This window comes from Lepisosteus oculatus, chromosome 14 (assembly GCF_040954835.1).
Source record: "Lepisosteus oculatus isolate fLepOcu1 chromosome 14, fLepOcu1.hap2, whole genome shotgun sequence".
NCBI lineage: Eukaryota > Metazoa > Chordata > Actinopteri > Semionotiformes > Lepisosteidae > Lepisosteus > Lepisosteus oculatus.
In genome coordinates this window covers 9,385,634-9,405,203 of record NC_090709.1, presented here as the reverse complement: position 1 = coordinate 9,405,203, position 19,570 = coordinate 9,385,634, and the positions used below count along the sequence as shown (strand labels likewise).

Here is a 19,570-nt window from a genome sequence, read left to right as displayed (position 1 = left end):
TTCATTTTCCTGAAGTCTTTCACCAGAATCCAGTCTCCTTATTCACTCATTAGTTCTTACAGCACAGGTAAATCCCTGTGGGCTGGAGCCCAGCATAATCTTAGGTTTTTACAAGATTGGGCAACAACTGGGTAATAACTTTTAGAAAAATCTACACATTGTTCCACTGCCTCAGCTGTGCCGGTTTGCAGAACAATTCTAGCTGAAGCTGTAAAATTTCTCTTTGTTCCGTTCCTGCAAAACATCTTATTATGAACAAACAAACCACAATAATCATTTGCATCTAGGGGAATCACTCCCAAGGGTAACCCCCCTTAAAACTATATTGTTCTACCCATCAGGTTCTGCCACTAGATAAGAGAACCTTTCCCATGAAATCATTTTTTGACCTTCATGATCCCTTCAGGGCGTACAATTAGCACAGAAGCAGCAGCTTTAGTCCACATGTTTTTCAAGCAGGATATTAGCAATATGAGCATAACGAATAATACCAGACACACAAATATGTATTGAACCAGAGACCCTCTCCAGGTTCCTAGCACAGACTGTAGCCATGCACCAATGCCCCAATCATCTGGATTATAATTATGATATATATTTTTCTTCATCATAGATGTGCTTTGCTAAGTCATTAATTTGCTAATAATTGTCTAGAATACAAGTACTGTTTAGTCTTTGCTCACCTAAACAGCTGTCTATCACCCTTATAGAGAATGGCCTAAAACTGTGATTATAGCGAGGAGCATACAGTTAGTTCCATTCTAATACATCTGAGTTACACTCAGACTAAAAGCAGGGCTATTTACCCATGCCAATAAACCTAAATAATCACCTCTATCAAAGGGGATTACTCCCATGAGCATCTTTTATAGCAATACAATCCCAACATGAGCTCTGATTATTATTTGTGGCTGACTGATAAAGTATTGATTCCATATCCCCATTTATAAAAGTAAAACTCCTTACACTTAACAGGTACACTGTCACCCCCCCTCAGGAAGCTCAACAAACACAGAAACAGTGACAATATAATAATGTTCACTCAGTCTCTGGTGCAGTGGTTCGGTGTCGGCGCAATGCGTAGATCCAGCAATCTCATCCTGTCACTCAGATGGCAGAGTCAGTAGTCAGTTTCACTTGATATGGTCCTTCCCAGCAGGGTTGCAACATCTGGCAGGGTATATCTTCCTCACCCACACCCACTCACCAGGTAATCAGGTCATGTCTTCCCTCTACTGGAAGTCTCCAAGCGTCCAGCACCTGTTCATCAGCCCCGTGCACCACTTCAATTAACAACCTACAATACTACAATAGAGAATTAGCAAATTCAACAATCCATTAGCCAAATTCATCCCTCCAGGAAGTTTCGTTGATTGGCCTGTGATGATATCAAACAGGCTCTATTACACAGTTCTGTTTGATCCAGCCCGCATCCCATGGCGTTCCTTCAGTCTGATGTTTAGTTGATCTTTTAGAGTTCTGTTCCTTCATTCCACTGTTCCAGCAGACTGAGGGTGATCTCAGTCCATCTCACCCCGAATAATCCAGCCACAGCCTGTCCCTTGATCATAATACAAGCGGTAGGTCAGTGCCCACCGAGGGCTTATCTCCATCATCAAGTGTTTGGTAGACACAGAGGCAGTGACAGCAACCCACTTGGATTATAAGAGCCAAAGTTTCCCTTTACAATTGTAAATTGTAAACATTTGCTACTGCATGAAAGGTTTCTCAGGAGCAGGCCTTTTGAGCTGTAGCACCTGCACCTGAACTGTAGTTGAGTTCCTTTGATAAGCATCACATTGAGATACCACATAAGTGGCTACTGCTTCAAACACGGTCCCTACCCAGGTTTGGGTAACCGGCACACCATTTGACTCACACACAGGTGTCCGACAGAGTGCATTTGTCGAGCTACAAAGGGCATTAGGCTGTGAGGGCATGCAGAGCGTCCGGTGTGCTGGCAGCACCACACTCTTTTCTAACCATGTCCATTTCTCTGCTTTAGAGGCCTCAGCCTGAATATCCTGTAGCTGTCCCCTTTTCACCAACAGAGGTTTCACAGGGGTCTCAGACTCCTGTTCTACAAGTACTGCTCACCTGACAGCTACATCTGCAACGTTGTTCCCTCGAGTTACTGGAAACATTTCTTTATTATATGATTTACACTTTACCACAGCTACTTCAGTCAGCAGCTGCAAAGCTTCTAACAGTTCAGAGACAAACCCAGCATTCTTGACTGGAGTCCCTGCCATGTTGGGGAAATCCCTATTCCTTCACTGCCATCCAAAATTGTGGCATACACCAAATATATATATACAGTCTATATAAATTGCTACAATTTTCCATTTAACATATTTACAAGTTTCAATTAAATCTTTTCATTCGGTCTGCTAGTTCTACACCAGATTATTCACAGTTTATACAGCCAGGCAGGTAGCCTGCACAACACATAAACACGGCCCCTTGGCCACCGCATCAAGGGGTCCTGAATAATAATAACCCACCAGATGATGCCTATCTCCATGCTCCTGCACCAGCACAACGGCTCACAACCCATTTCTTTCACTTACATACAGATGATCCGTCTGAGGGAATCCAGTCCAGGGCCAGTGTCTGCAAGAAAGCTTGTTTCAAAACATCAAAAACGGTTTCTGCTGCAGGGGTCAAGGCAATTTTGTCTTTAGACTGCACTACCCCCCTTAAACCAATACGTCACTGGACAAGCTCGTTCTGAGAAGGCATTCACCCTGGCTTTATCATGTAGTTGGTTTTATACTCCTTTTTTTCCTCTCAAGATCCAATACTTGGAGTAGCCCGGCCTTATGGATTCCCTCATTAAGTAAAACAATCACAATATCACATAACTCTATTGAGTTAGTTTACATAAATGCTATTTCATGCAGTAATTCCTTATAAAATGCTGCAGTCTGGGCCTAAAATAGGTCTGGGGTGTCCCCCACCCACATCAGTAGTTGAAACTGTACATATTTTCCCAAGCAGACTGTGACAGCTTATATTTGCTTTAAACACAACCCTTGCACCCCTTCTCCTGTAGGCTCCTGTTACCCGTTAGAAAACTTTATATCACATCTTTATGCTGTTTTAGTTTAAAAACAGGACAGATGTGCTCCTGTGTCCCCCAGTTACTGCACACTGTAAGATTATTTCACTTTTATTTAAATCCTGAGATACATTTAGGAAGGCTACAGAGGGGTTTACTAGATTAAAACTGTTAGTTCATGCACAGCTCTCGTTTCAGCTTCTGACATGTTCTTTAATTGTGAAATAAAGCCTCTTTCTTACAATTTCTCCAAAAAACACCTTTTTTTTTAATAACTGCACACCAGCTTATTAGTAGTTTTGTCTTTGGGGTTTTATATCTCGGTATAATATTAAAGTCGCACAATAATTTCGACAAGCTGGCGGCTCCCTTTTCTCCTCCTTGGGAGTCTTTTTACCTCCCATTTGCAGCGCTTGCAGTTCTGCATGCATGCTTCGCGAGTTATTAAATCACATCTGTCTCTGTTCGTAATATCAGAAAAGCACAGTTGTACATTCTTGGCAACATCAGGTTTTAACACACTCAAGTAAATTTGTTTTATTACTGTGGAAGTATCTTCATTCACTTCCTTTTCATCGGCTAAACCCGAGTATACTATCCATAAAGCTATAAACCTTTCTGTAAAATCTGAAACATCCTCACTTCCTTCTGCTGACATGCTGTTACTTTTCTCTAATCAGTTTTCGGTGGGTAATGCTCTTTCAAAAATCTCCACACTAATTCCCACCCTTCTCCCAGATTCTCTTTTAAGGCGTTCTATTTCTTCTTTTGCTGTTTCTTTTTCTGCATATATAACTTCGTTTCGTTCAGCCATTGCTTTTAACTTTTCCATCAGGGATTTTTCCGTCTCATCTATGATATTCTGTTGAATTCTCAAATATTCCTCTAAATATTTTTATCCAAATGTTCATACACTTTTCTACATTCCTGTTCAGCCTAAATTCCGTCTGACAGTCAATATTTCTTTTAAGTTTCACTTTGGATTAATCAAACTTTTTTTCCCTTCACACCAAACCATTTTCACGTCTCCCACACGCCCCGCGGAATCCCCCAGTCGAGACAAACTGACGAACTATCACAATACGGGAACACGGACCAGGTTCCAAATCCTGGCTTTAAACACACAGTTGAATCGAGTTACCATTTTCGGCTCTTCTGCGAGTACAGTTCTAGTTACTACCTTAAGCCGTACTGCATTTGTGTACCAGGATGCAACACCTGGATTTTTTCGCACGGGCAGGGCGAGATGCTATTCCTTCAGCAATCACTCCTTTTCTACCCCACCTTCACAAAACAGGCATCTAAAAATACATACACCATTAACAAATTTTTCTGTTTCACTCGCTTCAGCTTCAGGAAAACCCTGAACCCACCACAGCAACATGGAGAGGACAAGGGACTTTTTAGAAAAGAGGAGTCCTTACCTCTTCTTAGAAGCGGCCGCCTGACTTTTCCTCTCCATGTCCATTTGGTTTAATTTAGATGGATACTTCTTCATCATTTGGGTCACGTATCCGCCAATCTGCCTCCTCCTTTTTAGAGGACGTTGTAAACCTTTAAGAACAATATTATCTAGCAACAAGGTTATGTCACTGTAATTAGGCTTAAGACAATCAAGAACAAGGCTTGCCTTTCTTCTAAATTCTTTACGGTCATCAGGCAATTTAGGAAAAGACTTAACTAATGCAAATAATTCACTAGGAGACCAATGTCAATGTACATATGCTGGTGTTCCTTCTGGACCTGGAAAAGTGCACATTGGCATTTCACGAACAACTGAAAAGGCTTTGGCTCCGGACAGCTTTCTAATTTCGGTGGAGACTTTTTCTTTTTAGAAGGCATGGCCATGACTTTAGCTGCAGCTTGCTGTTCTTTAGTTTCAAGACTAGTCTTTTTTGAAGCTTCCCATTATTTCTGTGATTCCTCTTTCCATTACATAAGTTTTCCAATTCACTTTCTTTCCTTTCTTCTCCTTCTCTTCAAAGTTTCTCCTTCTTCAGGAAACTTCTTTTTCCTAATTCAACTTTCCTCTGTCCATTCTGATTCACTTACAAAGATCCTTCATAGTTATGGGCCCCTAATTATCATATATAAATTATGTGCAAGTTCCCTTACACCTATTACCCTAGCTTTACAGTTCATGAACATAAAACATTTTTTTTACTCTAACCCAGGCTATAATTGTTTCTCTGAATTTGTCATACATGTACTTTTGCTGGACTGCTCGGTCCCATTTTCATCTTTGAATTTTAATTTCCCATTTTTACCGATCGGTGCCTTACTTAGAACCTTATCACATCAACTACTCCGCAGAGCAAAAACCACACGTCTGTGTTAAGATAAGTTCTTTATATGAGTCCCAGACTCATCAAACCCGCGTGAGAACACCCCTGTGGCTCGCTTCTCAAACTATTAATTTTTAAGGATCACTTACTGGCGTCAGACAGCTGCCAATTCTCCAGACGCATCTCTGGAAGGATAAACAATTTATCCTCCGAGGTTCGTCCAATTTTGCTAAAATTATCAGGGTCCGGATGGAGTTTCAGTGTTCAGGTTTCTGATCCCGGACGAGCCCTCAAATTGTCATGGAACTATCAAGGAAGCCACAAGAGAGAGTTCTCACCTGAGTAAGGTTTTTATTTCAATATTGCAAGCCCTGCTGCCACTTCCCAAAGTGCAACCAGAGACTCAATTTGTTACAAGCAGTACAGGGTTTTTAAAAGACGTTGCGCTGTAAAAAAGCTCAGCGCTTTGTCCCTTCTAAAAGTTCCCCTTTCCCTAAGAGAAAACAGATTACATCAAAAAGCAAGAGAAGAAGCACTAGATTTGTTATTCAAAGCTAATCAGTTACTTTCAGCTAATTCTAACGACCCAGACAGCATATATTGTTTTGGTACATTGTGTTCTAAAGTAACCTAAACAGTGTACTTTGTTGATGCACTGTTTTCTAAAATTCTGCACCTACTGTAGCACAGCATTTACATCCTTGAAATATATTATCTTAAAGCACCAATATATTTTTTGCAAAGCTCTCTACATTTTAAGAATCAATTTACTTATTAGATTTCCACTTCAAGACTTGTTCGGCTGGCGTTCTGGGAGTCGCGTTTTTCAGAATTGTATTGAGATCGTTTTCCACAGAGCTCAGATGTCAAAGCACAGCAGCAGCTCTCCACAGCGATCCTCTATACAACCCTTTCTCCCGCAGCTCCGTCCTCATTGGAAGGAAGCAAGAGTGAAAGGCTGAAATGAAATAGAGCGGGGACGAAGGCAGTGAAGAGAGAGAACGTGGGAAGAAGAGAAAAACGCAAGGGAAAAAAAGCAGCGTTGTAAAAGAGGTGACGGAGCTGTCCTCTCTATAAGAAGGATGCCAGCTAGCCTTGCTCTTGCTTATGGCCACACCCCCTTGAGCACGCCTGATCTCGTCTGATCTCGGAAGCTAAACAGGGATGGGCCTGGTTAGTACTTGGATGGGAGACAGCCTGGGAATACCAGGTGCTGTAAACTTTGAAGCGCAGGAGGTGCCCTATCCCCGCTCGCTCGCTCATTCCCCTGTTCACACGTGCAGTGTGGCTTTTCCGTCTGTTTATTTGTCAGCTTTGGCGTGACACGGGTGCTTGTGTATTAGCGTGAGCGTTTTATATTCTGATCATGAACAGTTTTACAAGTCCGCAAAGGATCGAGAAAAGGTTTATCGCCAGCTGAAAAGAGACACAGCGCTTCAGCTGTGGAGACTTGTTCGGCTGGCATTCGGGTAGTTGCGTTTTTCAGAATTGTATTGAGATCGTTTTCCACAGAGCTTAGATGTCAAAGCACAGCAGCAGCTCTCCACAGCGATCCTCTATAGCGCCCTTTCTCCCGCAGCTCCGTCCTCATTGGAAGGGAGCAAGAGTGAAAGGCTGAAGTGAAATACAGATGCAGCCATTCAAAATGAGCGTTAAAAACCCGCGGTACAGTAACCAACCCGCAGGGCACCGTAGGGCACCGCGGTAAGTGATTGGCTGGCCAAAATGACTGACAGGGGCACTCGTGGTGCATTGGTTGGTAGTGAATAGATTTAATCATTTAATGTCTTTACTGTGCACGTTTCAATCCGCTTAGTTTTGAATATTTATATGGAATTTTACTACTAAAGGGAAATTTTAGTAGCTGAGCAAAAAAAGAAGAGGAGCATAATGCATCAGAAGGTCATAAACGATATTAATTTAGGAACATAAACATTACTGTATGTACATAAACTGTACTGTGTATGGCTGGTCTTGATAGTTTAAAGAAAAAATACACACCAGTCTTCCATTTCTCCCTAAACATTTTAAGCATGAAAGTTTTATGAAACGGTACCCAAATATGTGATTGCTGTATAGAATGAATTTTAATTTTTAAAAATTATTTAACACGAAAATTAAGCTGTTTACATCTTCCGCCTGAGAACAGTCACCCGTTGCTACCCAACGCAGAAACATAGCCACTAACTAGCAAAGAGAGGACATTAGCTAGCCAATATGATAAAGAAATAAATGATTATTTTGTTTATTTCTTTTGCACATTTATTTGAACATTTCCATCGATTGTACAAGCACTTGGAAACTGTCCATTCCCTAGTTCATCAAGCATTTACCGGTCTGGCGCCAGTCTGTGTCTTCTAGGATATAATGCCAGCGAACTCTTGTTTTTATGTCCACTATAACTACGCTGGGCAAACGTTCTGAGGTCAAATTCTTCCAGCACGGGGGTACCTTTAAAGCGGAGACGACGGCACCGAAATTTTTTGGCGCGTCTTCTCTTTAAAGCCCTGGCCAAATATGAAGACAGTACGTACAGTTATAATTCAAACGGAATTAAAAACTACACATCCCAGTTACCATGGTGGTGCTTGTGATCATTGCGTTTAACCAACGAAACAGGGCAAAAAATCAGTCACATGACTTTGGGGCAGAGTTTCGAAAGCTTAACCTATCAGCAACAAAGCGAAATTTACACGATAGGCTACTTCAAACTGTCAGTTACACGACTGTGTATGTCGCTTAAGCCACTCCTATCTGGCATTTTAGTTATGGAGGCGAGAAGACGCCCCCCCCCCTCTCTCTGGGTGTCTGATTTGCCGCCATCTTTAACTGTTCGGTGTCCGAATCGGAGAAGCTACGCGTACGAAATAAAGTTAATCCCAACTACAAAACATATATTTTTGTGGTAAGAGGGCACAAAACATCAGTATTTACTGCTATTGATTACTGTACGATTTATAGTTGAAATCTGAGCCTAGATATAAAGTTAAAATCTCGACAAAGCAATGTAGGAAATACAGAGAAAATAAATCCTTTCTGACATCTAAAATCAGTTTCAATCAAGGTCTCTAAAACGAACAAGAAAAAGAGGATTTTTGGAGGGCAATTACACTGTGTTTATATAGAATAAGTGATTTATGAGCAATCTAATTTCTTGTTAGTTTAAAACAGTGAAATGTGAGCTGCAAAAGATCGCACCAGAAACAGCACTCTCTCTGCCTGTCATAGACGTTCAGGAAAGGCTGAATGAAGTCATGTCAAGTACAATAATTCGGTGATCAATAATAACAGTTGTAGGACAGTATATAAGGAGGATAAGGATTTTGAAGTTGACTCGAAATCTGATAGGTAACCAGTGCAAGGACTTGAAAACAGGTGTAATGCATGCCTGATAGGATTCTTGCTGTCATATTCTGAACATATTGAAGATTGCTCAGTGTGGATTTAATTTCCCCAGTGAACAGGATGTGCATTTATTAATTCTAGAAAAAAAGCCTTTCTTGATTTCTGTAGTTCTAGGTTTCTCTAGTTCCCTTTAAAATAAACTATTATTCCACAATGCAGAGTATTACATGGCCAGTATTTACACATGATATTTGTGATTTAAAGAAATTAACACAAGCAGCTTTTGGAGATTTAAGTGTTGGCTGAGTTATTGCAGGATAAAAGACTAGAGATGTTGGCAAGAAGAAGATAATTTGGGGAAAGCTGAGGAATACACTTATAACAAGAACACTTCCTAATGGGGTTAGGCATACTTTTGATGAAGATGATGAAGATAACAGACTATATGTTTACATAGATACTGAAATAAGGATTGTATTTTAGATTATGTGTAGTTGCTGGCATTGAACTGTGTGTTGGATGCACATGAATTGAAGGAATGGGCAAACATAGCTGATGCGGATCCACAGAGCCAGCATATTAAGATGTTTATAATTAGAGACAATTTGTTTAAATAACTAGGTTTGGATACTGATGTGCAAGACAGGTGGAAAGGCTGTTTCCTTAAGCCAGCACTATAAGATATTTTATTCTCAGTGAGATGCTGCCATTTCATAGTGGGTTTCTAACACTGTGTATACTTCCATCCACACAGTGCCTTTACTTCCATCCATTTCTAATCTCTTTATCCAGTACAGAGGATTTGGAGCCTATCCCAGTAAGCAACGGACACAAGGCAGAATACACCCTGGACATAGCGCCAGTCCATCACAGGAGAGACAGACACAAACACACACACACCAGGGCCAGTTTTCCCATAAACCAATTAACTTACCAGTATGTTTTGGAGTGCGAGAGGGAGTCATATCACACATATGGAGAAAAACCATGTAACCCAGAGAGAAACCCCACACACACAGGATGGCAGGAATTGAACCTAGGACCCCAGTACTGCAAGATAGCAATGCTAACCACTTCGCCACCATTATAAATGGATGGATATCTTAGTTATCTTTCTAGTTCACAGGTTTGCATGCATAATTTAATTTTGAAAGCCACTGAGACATCATGTACTACTGTTGTATTTATGAAAAATAAACAAAACAAAAAACATACTAACAACTGTGCCATCCTACTCCTTAGTTATTACATTTTATTATTCATAAACAGTTAACATTGTTAGCAAAATATTTTGAATTATATTTAACCCTATTTTTTCTTTAGTTTTGTATTTAACTTATTATATGATAGTCAGACTTAATGTATATTTGAACAATGAAAATATATTTTTACAAGATACGGGGGAAAGTGCAACAGCTTATTACAGCGCTAAATTTAATATTATTGATTGCTAATAGTTTATGCTAACACCTAACTTTCTTAATTAGATGTATTTAAAACAGTGAACTAAGTGTAACATACTATTCAGAAATACAATCGAAAATAGTTTTGTGGTGTTTGTATGGATGAAACGTTTCTAAAATGTATAATGTAACAAAATTAAAGACGATTAAAATCTGTAATCTTTCCACTTGTAATGTCATTAGACAGAACAACACGTTTCTGGTTTGTATTAATTAGCTAATATTAGTTGGTAGTTAGTAGTTTTAATTTAATTAGTATTGCAATTCGCACTGATTCCCTTGCGAAGATATGGACTTAAGAATATTCGTGCCTGGTCAAAAAATGGCATTAAGCACTTAAAATTAATATGGTTAATAATAGTAAACTGTAACATGCTGTAACAAGATCGGTTAAACTGCGAAGAAAATGCTTTCAGAGAAAATGTTTCAGGTGTGAAGAACATAGATCTCCAATGCAATTTCAACCAAACCTGTTCCCACACACCCTGCCCCCACTACCATTAGAATATACACAAAGCACTGAAATCTTTCGAGCTAATGATCAGGTGACCCGAGAGAGAGAGAAAGAAACACCAAGGGGTGCGGAACCAGGGAACCATTTACATGGAAAACGGGCGATCTCCCCAGACTGTCCGCCCGTTTCACTGTTACCTGGATACCTCTTTATTTAGAACTCACTAACACTGATTTTTAGTTTAGAAGGATTCAAGTAGGGTTTTAGATGAAAGGCAGCGACCTTAATCAAGCCCAAATCATAATTGAACCCATTCAGAGCCTACATGACATTTTAGCGTTTCATTCTGAGCAGAAGACCCTCACACCTGAAGAAGGCTTGCGTTTTCTCTCTTCTCTTTTAAGCATGTGTACAATGTGTAATACAATTACAATGTGTAATTACAATGCTGTAATACAATTTGAATCGTATGAGGGTGGGGGGGGAGGGGGAGGTGTCTTTCGCTGGAAATCTCGCCTGCTTCTACTTTACGAGTACAACCCCCTCTCTGCCGGAGTGCTGGCTGTGATGAATTAAACCGGTTTCACAGGTTTCAATCACAGACCATGTGACATGGGAGTCAGGAAACTAACACACAGCGCCACCGGATTTGATAACGCTATAAAAACGCTATAAAATAATGTTACTAGGCACAGAACAAGTTTACAGCACAGTACAATAATAAATGCTGACCATGACTTTAGAAGCATAAATTGCCTTACACTCAATTTAAACACAAGCTGTCTTTAGCCCTCTAAGCTGGTTCATACAGAAATGTAGAGATCCAGGTTCAGAACACACAGCTTCATTAGCGAATACATATGCAGGACAACTAGAGAAGACGTTTTACAGAGGATGGATTTTTAGAAACATCCCATCAGTGACATCACTGAAGTCAACTCCTAGGTACTGTAACTGTCGTGTGGATAGTTTCACAAGAATCAGACAAAGGTTTAAGCATCGCTTGTTCTAGATAAAACTGCAAAAAAAAACAACAACCCATGATGTACTTCTTTGCGGCTCTGTTTGCCCAAATCATATATTCACAACGTGAAATTTAGAAAATAATATTACGTAACCAAAATCCGCAATATGGAAACATAACCTGTGTAATTGTTGATAGATGATGTACTCGTAACATTTTTACAAGACGAACTACAACATTTAAAAAATGACTTGTATGTACTTGATATCTCTAATCAATCCACGGCGACATTGTTAAAACAGAGTCCCAGTAAAACGAAACTAAAACGCCCTGTGCATGCCGTTTCGCGCTTCTTATTAGTTGCTCAAAAGTAATTTGACCGTATGAAATGCATAATATAAACCTAGAAACATATACGTGAGCAGTATTTACGTACTGTAGTATCGGTGTTAAGACATACCTCTCAAATACTGTAAATCAAGTTAAAAATATCTCAAGACCGATTCTGGTCATAATGAAACCATGTTTCGTGTATGTTTTCTTTAAAGTACCGAGACCAGCCATATACTGTATGTTTATGTTCCAAAATTAATATCGTTTATGGCCTTCACACGCGTTGCAGTATGCTCCTATTCTTTTTATGCTCAGCTGCTAAGATTTCCCTTCAGTGGTAAAATTAGATATGAATATTCAATACTTAAACAGGCACAGTTAAGACATTAAATATACATATACATACTGTATACAGTACAGTTTTCATACAGTAATATGTTTATGTTCCTAAATCAATCTCTTTTATGAGCATGTGAAAGGCATGGTGAATCGATTCTCAAAAATTACTGTACTTTGCATGATTGGAAACAAATGTGTGATTGCGAAATGCTGTGGTGTTACTTTTACAAAGACGGTCAATGAAAAAAAGAATGATGACCAAGGCAATACTTTGAGTTTACACTTACAGCTTGTCCAAGGTCATTCATTATTAATACTATTTGTAATATCTTCGTTAAAGACTTTGATGGCCACAGCTCAAACATGAGAGGTTGAGCTTTATTAGCTCCACCTTGCCGAAATTCCGGATACTATTATTTTGCTTGTCATATTATAGGAGAATTTACGGTAACTAGCGGTATTTACCGGTAACTCGCGGTATTTACCGGTAACTTGCGGTAGACTGCGTACAGCGTACCGGAAAATAATGCGGTATTGCCCACCCATTTTGAATGGCTGCATCTGTATGTCCCCCAGCTCTGAGCCCATTGGGCCTGCTGGTGTGACCAGAGCTGCAGCGTCGCCATGCTGGTGGGGGTCAGTTTGGCTTTTCTGTTGGAATGAACAGGGGGGTTACATGATGGTGCTGTCTGTGGTCTGGCTGTCCTGCTGGTCTGGATGAGGGGTGCGTAGTGTGGTGCAGGTTCTTGTCCCATCCTGCTCTTGGTCCAGGTTGGAGGGTTGCACCGATTCTGAGTCTTGTTAGCTGGTATGGATGGGTTTGGGGGTGTTGATACCAGAGTGGTCCGGGGGGGGTGCAGGTGTCTCGGGGGCATTCTTGTTTTTCTGTGAGTTCAGGTTGATTCTGTTGGTTCTGTCATGAATCTCCCTCACGCAGGCAAGTGCTCCCGCATTCCTATGAGCTCTCCCCGTACCAAACGTGCACGTGTCAATCAGTCCTCTGCTTAAACCCTCATCTACCCCCCGGTCATTGCTCACGATTGAGACTCTCTCCCGGAGCTTACGTACTAACTACACCTTTGCCTTACTACGACTTCTCCCCTGGACCTCGACCCCGCTTTGCCTGTTTTACACTTTCTCGGATCCTGACCCCAGCCTGTCTCTTTGTTTACGCCTCTGCCTTCTGAATCCACACCGACGCAACTTCTACGCCTTCCCGGACTCCGACCCCTGCCAGTCCCTCGACTACACTTTCGCCTGTCGATTCTGTGCCTACGCCTGTGCTACGTGTGGAAGACCGAGTCAAAAGGTCAGGACAGTGACTATGCGTGGGAAAGGTTTTCTGTTCGCACCTAAGACCACTGTCTTAGGTGCAAACTAAAGCCTGTGATTCCTCACACCCATTCAACCAGAGAAAATTGAAACAGATTGTAGGATGCCAAATGGCACCCCCCTGTCCTGTTTGTTTGACTTCTGACACTGCCCCTTTCCCTGTATGTTCCTTTGATATGATAAAGTATTGCCTACTTTTAATGTATAAAAAAGGAAAGTATAACTTCAGTCCAGTGAGCATGTCTTGAGTGCTAGGGGAAACCCTTTCTCTGTGATATGCTCCCCTTCAGCTGATTGTATTAAAGATCTCTGTTGACAATCTCCCAACCTGAGTGAAGACTGAGTTTTCTTCGACATACGCCTTCCCGGACTCGGACCCCTGCCTGTTTACTCCGACTATGCCTGTGTCTCGCGCCAACCCTACCAAGGGCACCGCATTGGATCCCTATCCTCAGCAGTCAGCCCCTGCGTGACAGGTTCTGAGTGTCTTGGTTACATCCGTTTGTGTGTATAGATGAAAAAGCTATTGAAGAGCACCCCGACACCCCCCACCCATCTCGGTGGAAGTTGCCATGTTCAAAAAATCCTAAAAAGATAATTAAAGTTTCACACAACAAAGCATGACTGTGAAAGGTCAGGAGGCCTGCCTAATGGTGGTGCTGGCCCCACTAGCACCTCTTCCAGCAGCAACCTTAGTTTTTCCCAGGAGGTCTCCCATCCAGGTACTGACCAGGCTCACACCTGCTTCAGTACTGAAGGCTGCTGATTATGGCCAGCAGCCATATCACCCTGCAACTCACAACTGGCAACCCACTGAAGCTAAGCAAGTGTGAGCCTGGTCAGTACCTGGATGGTAGACCTCCTGGGAAAAACTAAGGTTCCTTTGTTCCTTAGTGGGGCCAGCAGGGGGCGCTCACCCTGTGGTCCATGTGCTCCTAATGCCCCAGTATAGTGATACTGACAATATCCCCAAATTTCCCCATTGGCCCTTACCAATCATGGCCTCCTAATAATTCCTCTCTTTGAATTGGCTACATTTCTCTTCTCTCCTCCTCACTGATAGTGGTTCAGAGTGTTCTGGCACACTATGGCTGCCGTCGCATCATCCAGGTGGATGCTGCACATTGGTGGTGGTGGAGGGGAGTCCCCATTACCTGTAAAGCGCTTTGAGTGGAGTGTCCAGAAAAGCGCTATATAAGTGTAAGCAATTATTATTATTATTATTATTAATGAGCACAACACTTGATTACAGTAAAAAAATCATTAAAAAATAAAGAAATGTTCCACATCTCAAAGCAAGGTTGTATAAGGTTAGGGGAGCTGTCTGATGTGTAAAACACCTGTTTGCAGCACTGTGGCTGTTGTGCTTGAAGAGCTATTGACTCGTGAATAGCACCCTCCTATCACCATGTACGGCCTGTCTAATGGTGCCATATTGAAAACATCATAAAAAAATAAAGAAAAGGGACACAGCCACAGCAAGATTGTATAAGGTTAGGGGGCCTGTCTGGTGTGTAAAACACCTGGTTGCAGCACTGTGGCTGTTGTGCTTGAAGAGCTATTGACTCGTGAATAGCACCCTCCTATCACCATGTACGGCCTGTCTAATGGTGCCATATTGAAAACATCATAAAAAAATAAAGAAAGGGGTCACAGCCACAGCAAGGTTGTATGAGGTTAGGGGGCCTGTCTGGTGTGTAAAACATATGGTTTCAGCAGTGTGGCTGTTGTATTTGAATTGCTATTGTAGCGGCAATGCTTGTTAATAAGACAGAATTAAGTGTTGGTATGCTGTCCTAAAGGAGGCCCCATCTCACCCTCCATCTCTGTGGTGCAGCCACAGAGAAAGTATTCATGCAGGCTGATTTAAGATGTTTTGTTTTGATAAGGAACAAGCTCCCAGACAGGGATGCACTTAGCTAAGCCTGGCTATCATGATCAATGGTCATTCATTGGCGCCTATCAGTCTAGGGAGTGCCGAATGGACATCTGGACTGCATTCCTAAGTGTCAAGAGTAAGTGACTTATATCTCATCTTGACCAACCAATCAGGGACTGGCAGGGCGTGGTAAAACCATGTGGGTCTCCAATGCCCGCCAAACTCTCAACCAATCAGCACACATCTGGGTCTTGGTCAAAAAGGGAGCGCAAGCTCAGATCTGGGCTCTCCTTGGCCATTTTCGCGCATCCTCAGAGACAATCACGTGACAACTGCTGTTGTCTGCAAAAGGACTTGGACTTTGTTCTAAGCGCGAGGCCTAGGATCCCGTACGTACTCAGAATTCTACCAATGTGAATGCTCCGCTTGCTCAACGGCAGCCTACAGTTGGACCCTCGTCGACAACCTGAATAGCTTATTCAGAAGCAGCGCTGGACCGGGAACGAACCAGCTTCTTCCCAGGCAAAAGAGTGACTTGTGAGGACTCGCGGTCACATCTGTGCATAGAGACTTTCTACTAGCCAGCCGGACTGCTGGTAGATCCCCTCGGAGCAACGACTGCCCTGCGCGCCGCAGTCAGATTCCTCCGCCCGTCCTACTCCGAGCTGCACCTTGACTGGTTGGCCGGTAGCCAGAGAACGCCGACACAACGCCCATTGGACAACCGCTGCAACAGAGGCTGCAACAGAGCCTGTCAGCTGGTTTGGTGTTCGTGCCGGGAGATTCCAAAACCATACACAGTGGATAAGTAAACCCCATGTTCTACATTGCGGCTCGAGAATTCAATTGTACCTCAACACAAGTTGTTATCAATTTAATTCATGAGTAATGTATTTACTTCCGAGTTTAGAGTAACAGTGGGTAATAACACTGATTAGCGATTTGGTAACCGAACGATATATATTGACATATATTCTCTGTTGTGTATCTCTTTGTGTTTGCATCTCTTCGAGATTATATACCTTGTATATTGATAACCCTCACAGTAAGGTCTGCCACTCGTATCCTGGCAGACTAGTATATGTTTGGTGCACAGTTTATATTAATAAATGTATCCCGTGTATTGAACCCGCGTGTGTGCGTTGTTAGTTGTTCTGACGATTGATTTTCTAAAAGCCCCAACGAACAACCTCGTGATTACTGCTACAATTAATAATTGTCTCAGTAAACCCATCAAACCACTACAACATTCAGGTACATTCAGCTCCGGCGGGAACGAGTCATTTGTCGGTCTTTTCAAGTGCTGGGAGCCGAGTAATCCTTTGCTTGTATCGTTTCTCCCCGGTAACTAGATCTCAACCTGCGACTCTCGACTGGGCTCACCCATGGCAGCCCAGCAGGTGTGAGCCTAGCCGGCACCCGGATGGGAGATTCACCCCGGAAAAGCTCAGGTTGCTGCTGCTCCTGCAAGAGGTGTGACTGGGAGTAGGGAGCGCTCACCCTGCGGTCTGTGTGGCTTTCCTGATGGCGACACTCTGCTGCACAAACAGGCGCCGTCCTTCGGGGGAGGCATAAAACCGAGGTCCCGACCCTCCTTGGCCATTAAGAAATCCCAGGGCGTCTCTCAAAAAGAGACGCCGGGGGTGTCACTCTGGTGTTAGTGTTCCCCTTTACCAATCAGTCGGGGTCTCCTCCTAATCCCCGTCTCATATGTAACAATCAATGACGAGGCCCCCCTGTCCCGCGATATTGTACTTGTCTCCTGGCCGCTGGATGGCGCCGTGAGATTTAGTACTCGCGCAAGAGACCGGGGGCAGAGCGCGAACGCGGTCCCCCGCCCCCCACAAAGTGTGCGCTCCAGGTTCCCTCTCGGGGCTCTGCAACACAGCGGAAAGGCAGCGAGAAGGAGCCTCTCGCTCTGACGCCGCAAGGCCACAAGAGGGCGGAGGCGCCGCGCGCCCGGCCGACGTGTTGGACTGGTGCGCTTTATGTGCTGAAATAAACACGCGACAGCCCAGAAATGTTTTGAGTGCTGTGCACTGGAGGTTTTTGTCTTGTGAAGACTTGCCTTGTGCTCCTCCGAGCAGTTTGTTTGTTCTCCTCCAGTGCGGGACAAGCCAACACAAGGGAGCACATTCGCCAACATCCAGGTACGCAATGCGATTTGGAAAGAGGCTCCTTTCCAAAGAGTTGCACACGAACGATCCTTCAGTCCAACTCGGGGGGCACAGAGCCCCAGCCACACACAGCTTCAAGTAGCGAGTTAGGCGCCACGACTTTCGCTTGTGGCCACGCCACCCTGAATGTGCCCAATCTCGTCTGATCTTGGAAGCTAAGCAGGGTTGGGCCTGGTTAGTACTTGGATGGGAGACTTCCTGGGAATACCAGGTGCTGCAAGCTATTGCTTTCTCGGCCAGCAGGGGTCACCGTTGGTGCCGTAGGCTTTGGGAGAAAAACCTGGAGGATGGAAAGGTGATCTATAGCCTCATCTCTAGAGATGTTTTGTTGCTATGGCATGTGTGTGACCCATATAAAAAAAAAACGTTTGTAAAACGAATATCGAAGCTGCCTCTAAATCTGCAAATGAAGATGAGTCGATAAACCACTTGTTTATCGTATAACTATACATATATTCATTTATTACTGATTTCATTCATTGAACACGGATACAATAGAGGTACAGCCATTCACTGTTTGACATGTCTGCACTGGTACAGAACCTAGCAATCAGAAAACGGGTGAAACTGTCTTGAGAATTAGCATACAGTACCGAGGCCCCCATGACCAAATAAAGGCTAACCTCGATAATCAGCCTAAATAATGCAGACTACAGCAAAATGACTGACTTTGAAAAGGGAATGAATGTCCGGAAGGAGTAGTGTAACCAGCTTGAAATGTTTCTCCGGACCTCTAACTAAAAGAAACCGGGAACCAGCAGTGGCATCGACTCCTTTCGAACTGGAATCCTATCGCAGCTCGTGGTGTCGTAACTCTTCCGTATCTGATATTGGACCAAGCACATCAGGGGAGAGCGCGAACGCAGTCCCCCACTACCAGAAATTATGTAGTCGAGATTCCCACATTTGGGGAATTCGCAGGGGTCAGCACAGCCGGAGTGCAATGGCCGAGCCTTGCCCTGGGTGAACCGATTTTTTAAGAACTTTATTTTCTTTTCACAAAAAAATACAGGACATCACAAATTAGAAAGCTTTACATTAATATACATACTTAAAACAGTATATATGATCACATCTCATTACATTTTGACACGGTACCAGTTACATAGCAACAATTTCTTTTTTTCTGGTGCAAATCACATTCTTTACTTAAACATGATAATGTTTTTCATAGTTTCTTGAGATATTGACCTATGCTCTCTATTTCCCACAGATTTTCTGCTTCCTCCCTCCCTTCTCTCCACAGATCTCTGCGGTAATAGTTCTCTCGGGTGATGAACAGGGCCAGGCTACCTGCTGCCTTGACTGGGACCTCGATGCCTTTGAACAGCCCCATGTTCCTCACTCTCCACAGGGCGTCTTTCCCACTGTTCACCACGGCCCAGATCCTGTCAAACACGTCAGGAGGAAGTTTGACAGGAGAGATGCCGTATATGACAAAAGCAGCGGTCAGGGTAAATTGGGGCGAGAGAGCTTGCAACCAATCTTCAAACTGTGCCCAGAAGGCCTTAGCAAAAAAGCAGGACCACTGGAGATGGGTCACAGTCTCCTCCTCGCCGCAGCCCACCCTAACGCAGCGAGGGCTGGGGGTGAGGCCCCTATGGTACAAGAAAGTTCGTACGGGTAAGCACTGGTGGACGACACTCCAGGCTAAATCTCTGTGAATGTTGCACAGAAACTAAGAGGATGTGTGTTTCCACACCTTCCCTGTTTGGGCTGATGTTAAAATGCCCACAGGGGTCTGCCTATTGTTCTGGGGTGCAACGAAATCTTCCAGTTTTTGGCCGCTGACATCTCGAAGGGGAATATGGCCAATTGGGTGAGATCTTAGAAAACTTTTAACTGTCCCATAAATTGCAGGACATGTGTCAGAGAGTGGGACATCCAGCTTGGGTCTGACACCCCACACTCTGAACACCTCCCTACTTACCCAGAGCC

General features: G+C 43.1%; 2 non-coding genes and 1 pseudogene across 2 annotated transcripts; 2 read left to right on the top strand and 1 right to left on the bottom strand.

Moving 5' to 3' along the window:
• The first annotated feature begins 6,449 nt into the window (after nucleotides 1-6,449).
• LOC138218548 (5S ribosomal RNA) lies at nucleotides 6,450-6,568 on the top strand (annotated as a pseudogene).
• Nucleotides 6,569-17,736: 11,168 nt separating this feature from the next.
• Nucleotides 17,737-17,855, top strand: LOC138217125 (5S ribosomal RNA). The gene has a single exon (XR_011180838.1). It is a non-coding gene; the product is annotated as a 5S ribosomal RNA (ribosomal RNA).
• Nucleotides 17,856-18,477: 622 nt separating this feature from the next.
• On the bottom strand, nucleotides 18,478-18,642 carry LOC138243604 (U1 spliceosomal RNA). Its single transcript, XR_011192259.1, has one exon. It is a non-coding gene; the product is annotated as a U1 spliceosomal RNA (small nuclear RNA).
• Between the last annotated feature and the right edge of the window lie 928 nt (nucleotides 18,643-19,570).